We start from the raw sequence: 11613 nt of genomic DNA, 5'->3' as shown, positions 1-11613 counted from the left end.
GTCCAATAGAAGTGTGTGCAATAGACCCTTTTCAAAAAAGGGCGCCCCTAGCACCGCGCACGCCAACTACAGTCTGCCGCCATTGTGAGGGCACCGCAGCAGACGACGCAGGCTTCGGCAACGTGCCAGTGCGTGACATTTCAGCACCGCCTAATCGTGAACTGTCATCAACGTCTTTAGATGCGAAGTATCTTAAGGCCGAGCTCAATCCGGTGGTGTGCGGCGTGACCACCTGCGCATGCGCATACCCTCTCCACACACCTCTCCACTCATTATCTCCCGTTCCCCTCTGCACCTTCCCTCTCCCCTTCCCCTCTCTACTCTCCCTCTCCACTATCCCTCTCCCCCTCCCTCTCCGCTTCCCTCTCCCCTCCCCTTTCCCCTCCCCCTCTCCCATATCCCCTCTCCCCTCCCGCTTTCCCCTTTTCCTCTGAAACGCGGGCTAGACATGCCGAAATTCTCTCCTGGGCAACGCCGCGATGAGCTCGAGCGCATGCGCGTCCCCTCCCCTTCTCTCTCCTCTCCTACGCGCCCCCCCCCTCTCGCCCGCCTGTCGACCGCGTTCGCCGCTCGCCCTGTGAGAATTAACGGCCAGGCTAGAGGGAAGACACGACGCGCGTAGCGTCCCTCTTCGCGTTCCACGACGCGAGGTCGGTAGCATGCCCAACGAACGCCATCTGAACGCGATCGTGCAAGTGCTCCGGCTTCGCATCGCCTCATGGTCCCCTTTAGCGGGAGATGGTGTAATTTTTCGTAGAGACCGCGTGCTGCAGTGGTGCAGACGCGCTGCGTTCCCATGTGCCACCATCGAGGATATCGCGATGAGAACAGCGATAAGGTACGCGAAAAAATGTGAACAACAAACGCACGTGCTCTCTCTCTCCGTACGTGATGTCAACGGACGTGCGCAAGGGCGCCATTTTGAAAACACGCTACAGAAACGGACGCGCTTATTTCACAGCGCCATGTGTAGCCTTGATTTAATAATGAATGGACTTCTCCCGAGTGCCTGCATGCGGTGGGTGAATTGCGATAGATTGTTTGTGCAGAAATACTGCGAGGGTTCGTAAGGCCAACCTCAAAAATAAAAATGAAGCTGCGTACCGTTCATTTAGTAGCGACAGTACTCGCATATCGTAAGCCACGTGCAAACATTTTTTAGTACAGAGAAAGAGGGGCGTAGGCAGAAATTGTTTTCGGCGGGGGGGGGGGGGGGCAGGCAGATGTGGTCGAGTGTCATTTTGTGCTCTGTGTGCCACGGCGAAAAAAATTTCGGAGGGGGAGGCACGGGCCCGGCGTACCCCCCCCCCCCCTCCGGCTACGCTACTGCATACAAATATACGCAACTCGTGACGTCCGGAAAATAGTTGAGTGGTGTGGCTTGCGGTAGACAGGAATTCACCGGTTGTAGCTTTCGGTGAAAAGTTTGTAGCTTCGTCGAGCCTTTTTTTCCTGGTCCGGACGCGCACGCGAGTTGGCTGTGGTCACGGTCCCGCAACCGCGGCAGTCGAGCCGAACTGTTCGTCCAAGCCGTTGAAGGGTGTGGTGTGTTAGGTTCGAACGTTAAGTACTATCACTGAAATAATTGTTTCAGTGACACAGTCAACGAAACCGTGTGGTGGAAAAACATTCCTTCATTATTTCTAAAAATAAGTTAAAGAAAGAAAGTACAATGAAGAAAGGAAAGAAAACGGTATCTATACAAAAGAATAAATAAGAGTCCAAAATTTACAAAAATTAAAGTCCTGCAAAATTAGCAGAGTTCCTCTCACGGCTCTGGTAGAGGTGGACGTCGGGGTGCCGTGGCGATGCTGCGGCGAGACGTCGGAGATGTAGGCGTCGGTAGGGCAGGAGCGAAGAGGGCGGTTCTTCTGGAGACTCGGTCAACGGGTCGATGGAGAGCTTGCCGAGTGCACCCGGGAGACCATTACCACAGCCAAGTCGTACAGCAGGCGTCGTCCTTGCGGGTTGAAGAGGTTGCCATCGAGTCTGCTGGCTCGGGTCCGGAACCCAACTGCCTTGAGACCACCTCGAACAGAAGGCAACGCACGTCTTCCTTCGACGTAGAGTAGAGTAGTAGAGTAGAGTAGAGCCTGGAAGCTATGGCTCATACCCACACTGGGGGATTGGCCAAGAACCGGTTAGTTTTTAAAGGAAAAATTGAAATTAAAGTTCAAACTTTGTTTAATTAATACGAAAGAAGTATAAATGAATTAGAGTTAAAATTATACTACTAATAATAATGTAGAATAGAATTGAATCAATAAAACCGATAATTTTGGGGAAAAATAGAAATAATATTTTGGAAAGGTAAATTTTACAATCTAAATCTTTTTGAACCTTTAAGAAACTCCTGCAATGCATCAGCAATCTTCCCGTCACTGTGGCCCAGAGAAAAGCCCCGAAAGACAGTACATTTTGTTCATTTAATTCTAATCTAAGCAGACGGAAAACAAAACCTAAGGTATTTTTGCGCAAGGTAGAGTACCTCTTGCAGGAAATGAGAAGGTGCTTCGTTGTCTCATGTATTCCGACAAAAAGGCAATTAGGCGATGCTGCCAGACCAGCTCTGTGTAGATAAAAATTTAGATAGGGAGTTTGACAACGTAGTCTTGTGATTGCGACTTCAATTGCTCGTGATTGACATACTTTACTATTCCACTGATGATTTAATGCTGGAATTCTAATATGGTCGTTAATGACGGTGCGGAAAATTCTTCTAACATCATTTCCTCCTAAATCTAGCACCTGTAATGAATTTGGATGCGGGCAATACCTGAATTACCGGGCCATTCAATGATGACCTGGCTAGCGCGTCTGCCATTTCATTCATAAATATGCCCTTATGCCAGGAACCCACACTAATTTGATGAACTTTATGTGCAGTGGAGCTAATGATTTGAACGCATCCAAAACATACGAGTCCTCGTTTGCAGTGAGGGAGGAACATACTGATAGTGAGTCCGTCAAAATTATTGCGGAGCTTATTGATGCTTCTAATTTACGTAAGGCTAGACTGATGGCTAAAATTCTGCTACAAAGATGGGCACAAAATCTGGAAGGCGAAGTGAAAACGACCAGTCTAGAGTAGGAGAGAAAATCCCAATTCCACATTTTTTCATTTTGGGAAGCATCCGTCGCTATCACTGTCTTAATTGGCATATGCTCCAGGTAATCACTTAATATATCGTTAATAGTCGGTATGACATTAGTTTTGCATTTTTTGGAAAATGTCATCAAACTGTATTTTAATAGAGTTGTTACTATTACTGATTATACACAGATCATTATTTGAACGTTTATTTTGTCAAGAAGGCTTTCTATAACTAAAATTTGGGGCTTATGAATCGCGGCCAATAATCCAAAATACAAGTCAGGACGTGCAATAAAAACTGTTTCGGAACGTCTAACGGAGGATTCATACAGCCTTAGAAATGCCTGTACTGCTAACAATTTAAACCGGGTAGCAAGTGAGGGGAGTCTAGCTTCCATATACAGGACCTTTATTGCAACAAATTTAGGAAGACCTAGGCATAATCTCAAAGCTTGTCTCTCGAGAACTACAAGATGAAGCTTGTAAGCAGCAGCCCCAGCGTATAATATGCACCCGAATTCAAGCACTGTGCGAACATACATGCAGTATATTGATATAAGTGTATGTCTCCTCATACCTAAGCGGCAATGACTGATCTTCCTTAATAGTCCGACTGCTCGAACACCCTTTGTTGCGATGTTTTCAATATGCGCCTTCCACGTCATAGATCGGTCATATATGACACCGAGATATTTTACTTTCCCTACTTGTGGAATAGGCTCGAGATGATAGGAAAGTGACATGTGGATAGGGTCTTTTAATGGAAATGTTAGCACGGCGCATTTACTGACATTCAAATGTAGATGTATACTATCAAGCCAGCTTTCTAGTGCTGACAAGTATGACTGTAATATTTGGAACAGTTCGTAAATGTCACCTGCTGATGAAAAAAATGCGATGTCATCAGCATATACATAAATGTGGACATCGTCATGTAGAGGGATAGAACTCATTAGGATATTAAATAATACTGGGGAAAGGACTGCGCCTTGCGGGACACCTCTAGTTTGAGCGTAAATAGAAGACGAGATGCCGTTTTGGAAGCAATAGAATGTTCTATTTCTTAAGAATTCCGCAATCCACGCCTGAATATATTTTGGAAAGTTAAGGTTGTGAAGCTGATTGATTAAAACGATGTGTTCAACGCTGTCGTATGCTTTTGAGATGTCAAGAGTGACTAACGCTGCATATTTTCTTTCACGCCTAGCTAATAGTATACGACTTTCGAGATCTATATGGGCCTGCCATATAGAGCATCCTGATCGGAACCCAATTTGTGCTGGATTTAATATTTGTCTCTCATTAATGAAATTTATTATGCGGGTGTTTAACAGCCTCTCGATTAATTTTACAAAATTTGAAGTAAGCGCAATGGGCCGAATGTTGTCCAATACATACCCCTTACCCGGAATCTTAAGTAATGGTATTACCTTAGCTAATTTCCAATCTGATGGTAGCCATGCCATTCTTAGTGAGTGATTGATTACATCCAATAAAAACACTTGGGATTCCTTATTTAGCATTTTCAGCATTGAAGACGTGACTCCATCCGGGCCAGGAGCAGCTGATGGTAAGTTACCTAACATCTGTGATAATTCCGAACCGGAAATTTCTGAGAAATCTTCATCAAATAATGCTTGCAAAGGAGGTAGTGATAGTTGAGAGGAAAAACGATGTTCTAGCCCTCTACCAATTGTTTCCAACGATTCTTTTATTTCTTGCGGAGACAAACTGATAGAATCTGCATTGATAGGCCGCGGAATCATTTTCTTTTTACGCAGAAATCTATATAATGCGCCTTTATTGTTAGATTTAGAAAGGTAATCGAAAGTCCGAATATCGTAATTTTCTTTTGCGTTCAAAACAGTTCTTTTAAAAACACCAGCGTAGAACTGGTAGTCCTTCCAATTTTGAGGACATTGATTGCACAGCAACTTTTTCCAGGATGCTTTTCTACGTCTGTAGTCCCTAGAACAATCGTCAGTCCACCAAGGAGAGTTAGGATTGTGCGCAACTGACGAGACCACGAATTCAGCTTTCTCGCGAGAATTCTGTAAGACCGAGCAGATGCTCAACGCTTTCGACTTCGTGCTCATATGGGATATTGAAGCGAGTGAAGAAAGCAGTGATTGTTTAAATTTTTTGTAATTAATGAACTTATGCGCGTTCGAAACTGATGGGACAACCGGACTTATTATTTCAAATGTTATCGGCAGGTGGTCGCTATTTGTAGCGCAGTCAACCACTGAGCAAGTCGAAATATTCAGGCTGGAGCTAGCAAAAGTCAAATCCAAGGCTGACGCGATGTGACCTTTCACGTACGTAGGGCTTCCTGAATTTAAGCATGTCAAGTGATTATCCTGTGACCAATCCCACAAGCGGCTGCCGCAAGCATCAGTTTTTAACCCCCGCGTAACATGATGGGAGTTGAAGTCTCCTGCTAATAAAAAATTTCTTCCACACATGCCAATTATCGTGTCTAATGGCCGGGTGTCGTGCACGCCTGAAGGGAAGTAAGCATTGGCTATTGAAAAATTCTGACCAGACGGAAATTTTATGCTTATAACTAATATTTCATATTCTGGATCGAGCAGTTTTAATGTCAACTTTGCTTTGTGACAAATCCTGTTTGATATCAGTGTAATTATGCCACCACCTCGAGAAGGGCGGTCTAATCTAAACGAACGATAATTCTTAAATAAAAATTGTTCTCTGGAGAAAGCCAAGATTCTTGTATTAGAATTAAGTGAGGATTTAACTGAGAACTAGGACAATGCAAATCAGTAATAGCAGCAAATATCGAGCGACAATTCCACTGTAAAACTTTCAGGGATCCTATTTTGGCTGAAGAATTGTTGTGGAGATAACTTTCTCCAAAATACTCTCCTTCAGAACCTTACTGGGCGGAAGCTTTTTTGATTTATTCTGAGGAGAAGGGGGAGCAGCACTGTTCAACGGGGACCGGCTGCGTTTTTGAGCCCGGGCCTCAAGATCGACATCTGTGACCACATGCAGGTCAAGCAAATGTTCCTGACTAACATCCGAATGACACGCTGGGGAGCCACAGATGGTATCGGCAGCATTCTCCTTATCGTTACACAGTGTATTAGCTTCACTTGCATTTAGCAATTGAGGGGACTCCGGAGTGCCTGTTGGTGCTGGCGTTAGAAGCTTAGCAATTTGATTACTGACAGCTTGAGCAATGCACTCGGTAATACTAATTGCTATTTGATCCATTACCTTAGCCATAGCTTTTTCTACAGCTATCTCAACCGCCTGTGCAAGAGACGTCTCAGTGTACATTTGGCGGGCTGTAACGCCAGCATAACCATGCAACCTCTCCTTTACAGTAGCAATGGCTTCTCTCCTAGAGCACCGTCGTTTGTCTACAATTTCTAGGACTTGCATTCCTTGCTGTCTAATTGGGCAATCTGCATTGTCCGCAGCGTGTTGTCCACCACACAAGCAGCACATGTCTTCTTGGGCCGTACATTCTCGATTTGAGTGGGCGTCGCCACATCTGCAACATCGACCGTCTGATTTACATCCGCCGGCGCTATGCCCAAATCTCCAACAGTTCCTGCACTGTAATGGACGAGACGCAAGCTGATCCACTCTGAAGATTAAGGGCCATGCTTTAATTTCAGAAGGACAAGAAGTACCAGCAAAAGTCGCAATCACTGACTCCGTGGGGACTCGCTTGTTGTCTACAACTCGATTGCATCGATAGACAGCCACTACTCCTGCCACAGAGAGCTTTTCAAGTGTCTCAGCAGGGCTCAGTTATGCGTCTACACCTCTTACGATGCCTTTAGTACAGGCCAGATGTGGTGGTATATACGCACTCACCGGGATCGATGCAAAGGAGGAACATTTTAGAAGGTCTTTTACACATTCCTGGTCTGGCGATCGGCACACAATTCCACCACGACCAAACTGCCGCACGTCAGTGATACTCTGGTAGCCTGGAGTCACTGCATGGAGCTGTTCCTGAATCGCCTTGGGGTTATTCAACTTAATGAAGTGCCCACCCAAGGGTACCAGAGCGACGGGAATGCTGCTTACACCACTGCGGAGAAATAGGTCCAGAGGTAAGTCATCGTTATGCAAAGAGGCCGTCCACGGGGAACGATCCTGACCAGGAGAATTCCTGGCCATCAGTGCGATCTCAAGCAGAGAGAACCAAGCAAATAAATCGAACCTGCATGAGATGAAAAAACCTAACGATATTAGTCAAATAACACAAACTATCCGGTACTCAGCCAATAAAACCAGCACAAGGACACGACAGCAAAGCACCGAACACCCGAGAGGCCGGCGAGGAAAAAGCAGCGTGATGCACGTCGACGTGCACCAGATGGTGCGTGCCCATTCGGGCCGGCTGTTCTCAAAGAAAAAATGACGACTCCGACGCAAGCGTCTTGCCAAGTTCTTCTTTTCTTTTAGTAATCCAAAGGCCATCCACTCCGTCTTCCTCTTCCTTCCCCGCCTTGCCCCGTCCACAGCATTTTCTTTGTGCGCTCTTCTTTTTCCTTGCTCTGATGCACTTCACGTGCTTTCGGTTTGCGAAGCGAAACTGACGAAAAGCCCACCGTCAGGTGGCGTATTTATGAGAATGGTTTACAGTGCGCTTGCGTGAATCGCCACTACAGGGCATATATATATATATATATATATATATATATATATATATATATATATATATATATATATATATATATATATATATATATATATATTGTTTGTCACGTCTTTGATGATGTACTGGGCTATCGCTTTGATTAATGCTGGGCGAAACCACTGAAGATTTCATGGTGTAACCATGATTGCTTCAGGAGCTGCGCCCATGCTCTTCATCATTAACCCGTTGATATGCTGTGATTTTGTTGTTGTTGTTGTTGCTGTTTGGGCAGCCATCTTGTCAGATTTGTGTGCGTCTCTCCGCCGGTGCAGTATTTTCTAGTGGAAGACCTTTTTGTAGCACGTGACAATATGTATACATGAGCAATAAACATTTGTTTACTGTCAGCTTTTCCATGCTAGTATCCATGGTGTTTGAATAAACGCAGATGCGTGGGCTACATGTATTTAATTACATGCGCAAAAGTGTAGGGCATGTTAAATTACACAGCCAATGAGAAACGTCGGAAGGATACTGAATCAGTCAACGAAAATGCTGGCAAGAGCCGCCGTTGAACGCTGTAAAAAAGAACGATGGCACATCGAATGAATAAGGCTGGCGGAAAATATTAGAGCGCGACCAATATTTATAATATATCAGGAATAAGCGCGACTACCAATTTTGGCTAAAGCCATTTTTGCCAGTACTGGAGATATGTTCGACGGACAATATTGGCAAGAGCCTCTTCGCAAACATTGGCCATAATTGGTTTCCAATATTGGCCAAACGCAAAATTAGGTGTGCATTGGTCGACTATAATAATAGAAGAGGCGGGATCATAAATCATATATATAGTATAGCAAATGGTGGGACAAGAAAGTGAGGGTGAGAAGGGATGTGTGATTAAGAAGGAAGAGACTGGGTAAAGCATAGCATAGCCTCGTATGGTATAGTCTAGCAAGGGATGCGGAAGGGAAGTGATGTTGAACAGGAGCTATGTGACTAAGAAAAATAACATAAAATAAGGAGGGGCTAAGCCGTACCACCAGTAGGTATGACAGGTTTCAACAAGCATAACATAAATGAGTAGGAGGAAACCACAAGAGGATAATTTGGAGGAAGAAGTCAATTTTTTGAGGAAAAAACTAATATTCTTTCAACCTATTGGTTTCTTTTCCTTCCTTTTTCTTTTTTCTTTTTTTTCCTTTCTTATTTAGATTGGACCAGTGAATTTATTTTTATAGCATCCATTTCTAAACGTATTAGGATTTTAAAACAATTCTATTTCTAAACTAAGGTGCCGCCCGTTTCATGGCCGATCCCCCACGGTGGGTTGCGCCAAGTAACTGAGGATCAACCAACCAACCAACTAATATTCTGAGTGATAAGCAATTGCGCATGTACCAGGAAAGGTGATTGTGACCGAATTAGGAATGTAATTGTTGGTGAAATATGAGGCGCCGTCTGCATACCCCATAAAAGAAAATGTGGCAGTTGTTGTTGTGGTTCAGTGAGAATTATTGTGTTTGTTATGACGGCTGATGAACAGGATGCTTCCCTGAAGCGTCGGTCTAATGCTTGCCTGAAGCGTCGGTTTGACGTTTATTTCATTCACTTAAGGTATTTCTAATGAAGCAAGAAAAAGTGTTTGCGAATTGTGCGGCGCAGGATATACTGCACCCCATATGTAACCCCCCTCATGAAGGCGCCTTGAGGGAAATAAACTGATCTCACATGGCAACTAACATGCTACACCATGTTGAGAGATTTCTTAACATTTCTCTTGTTAATGAGTAGCTAACTAAATGCCATGACACATTACATGTAGTTGATTTCCAATATGTATCTTTAATTTTTTGTATATTTTTTGTCTAAAATTATAACTTTGATTAACCCTTGAATAGCGGCGCGAGGAAAATTTTTTGTGAAGCTTCCAATGTTTCGTTTCATTCCATTCAGAATGAAATGAACTCACCTTCATCAAGTTGTTTCCTGTACGGCAAACAGCTGTTAACACGCTTAAATAAATTTGGTGCCAATAAAATCTCTGAAGTCACGTATATTATTTGGATGGTATAATGACCAACGGTATTATTAGCCTCGACAGTGTATTTGCTTGCAGGAAAGTTCGGCGTCAAAAACTGCAATTCTAAAAAGGACCAGCAAACCGTACGTGACGAAATGCTTTATTAGGTCAAGAAGTATTTTCCACAGAACAAGTGTACTCGGTTTGAGATCGCAATATTCTAGTCGGCAGTCTGAGAACAAAAAGCGCGTTGGTTTTCCTTCACAAATTGTTCTTTACTTATTAATGTCCTCTCATGCTTGGGCGTGCACAATTTCTCAACAAAACAAGGTGACTCATGTAATTTCTGAAATTTCCGGAATAGAGTCAATACGATTGGTCATGTTGAACAATAGCACAATAAAAACAATGATCAAAACACGGGTTGGCAAATGTGTGGTGTCATTCCTCGCAACTGCTACTGCTAAGAATATTAATACAGTAAGTAACTGCCGTAAGTGAAAGCGAACATGCAAATATCATTTCTTACAAATAAAACAAGATAACCGTTTAGCAGGGGACCAATCAAAACGGTCTTTCACAGTTTTGGTGGACCTTAATTATTTGTAGAGGATGATAACAGGGAGATATCATGATTGCTTTAAGTCGTGGCAGACGTTCGTGAGCATGTACATATAAAGTGACGCGGCTTTTACGTTTAATGACAACGCCTAGCTTATATGAGGAAACGTTTTTTATCCGTTTTTGGGAGGAATCATCGGGAAATATATCATATATGAAGCTACGTTCCTTGCGGCTGTTCTGAATAAATTAACAGCGAACTAAAACGAAGATTTGAGATAGAAAAAGTCATAGAATGTTTGAATAATGGCGTCCAAATAGCGCTGGAAATTTCGGCCCTTAACTGCGGAGTATTAGCGTACATAAACAATTCCGAAAATAGCGCGAAATTTCACTTGCTGAAAGTTGGACTTACACTTGCAATCACGTGTGTGATCACGTACATCTCGTTCGAATGGCATAATGATAGGACGAACAAGTAGAACAGTTATTACTCGATTTATTAGCAGCGAAAAGTACGCCCTTACGTTTCAAGAATATCCAAGGTTCATGTTCAATAAGAACAGCAGGCACTACAGGAGGGTCTTACAACAGCAGGCACTACTGGCTCTAAACCCATTTCTAAGAACGAGGTATATTTCTTGAAATTGCTAGATAAGTGGTTAGCATGCATAACGAATGTTGAGCTTGAGTATACACTTGAAGCTGACCATAGCCCATTACGCTTAATAGTTTGCGCTGTTAAGTTACGCTTAACAGTTCGCACTTAATAAGCGCTTAATAAACGTATTTTTAAACCGGCGCGTGCTCTGATTTGCTTCTTTTTCTTATTGGATATTGGCTGTTTTGGGCCGAGTTTTGTACGTCCTGCGTCTGGCATAGCTCTACTTTATACGGAGTCTTTGAAGAGCAGCGATCCCCACAATATTGGCTAAAGCGAACATTGAAAACAATGGTCCAAATTTGGACCCATGCACATTTGGGTGCCCATTGGTCAAATGCTGGAAGGGTAGAGGGGACAGAGAAAGGAAGAAGGGAAAGGCTAAAGCACGGCATAGCCTTAAATATTATAGTATAGGAAGTGGTGGGAAACAGAAGTGAGGGTGAGAAGTGATGTGCTGGTGAGGAGGTCGGGACCGGGTAAAACAGCATACCCATGTACAGTATAGTATGGCAAGGAGTGTGAAAGCGAAGTGAGGGTGAAGAGGAGTGATGTGACTTAGAGGAGGACGGGAAAGAGGAGGGGAGAGTGTAAAGCATGGGATAGCCATGTATAACATAGAGTAGCACGGGGTGGGAAAGATTGAAGGG

Source organism: Rhipicephalus sanguineus, chromosome 9 (genome assembly GCF_013339695.2).
Source record: "Rhipicephalus sanguineus isolate Rsan-2018 chromosome 9, BIME_Rsan_1.4, whole genome shotgun sequence".
Lineage (NCBI taxonomy): Eukaryota > Metazoa > Arthropoda > Arachnida > Ixodida > Ixodidae > Rhipicephalus > Rhipicephalus sanguineus.
Note: the sequence above shows the minus strand (reverse complement) of the source record.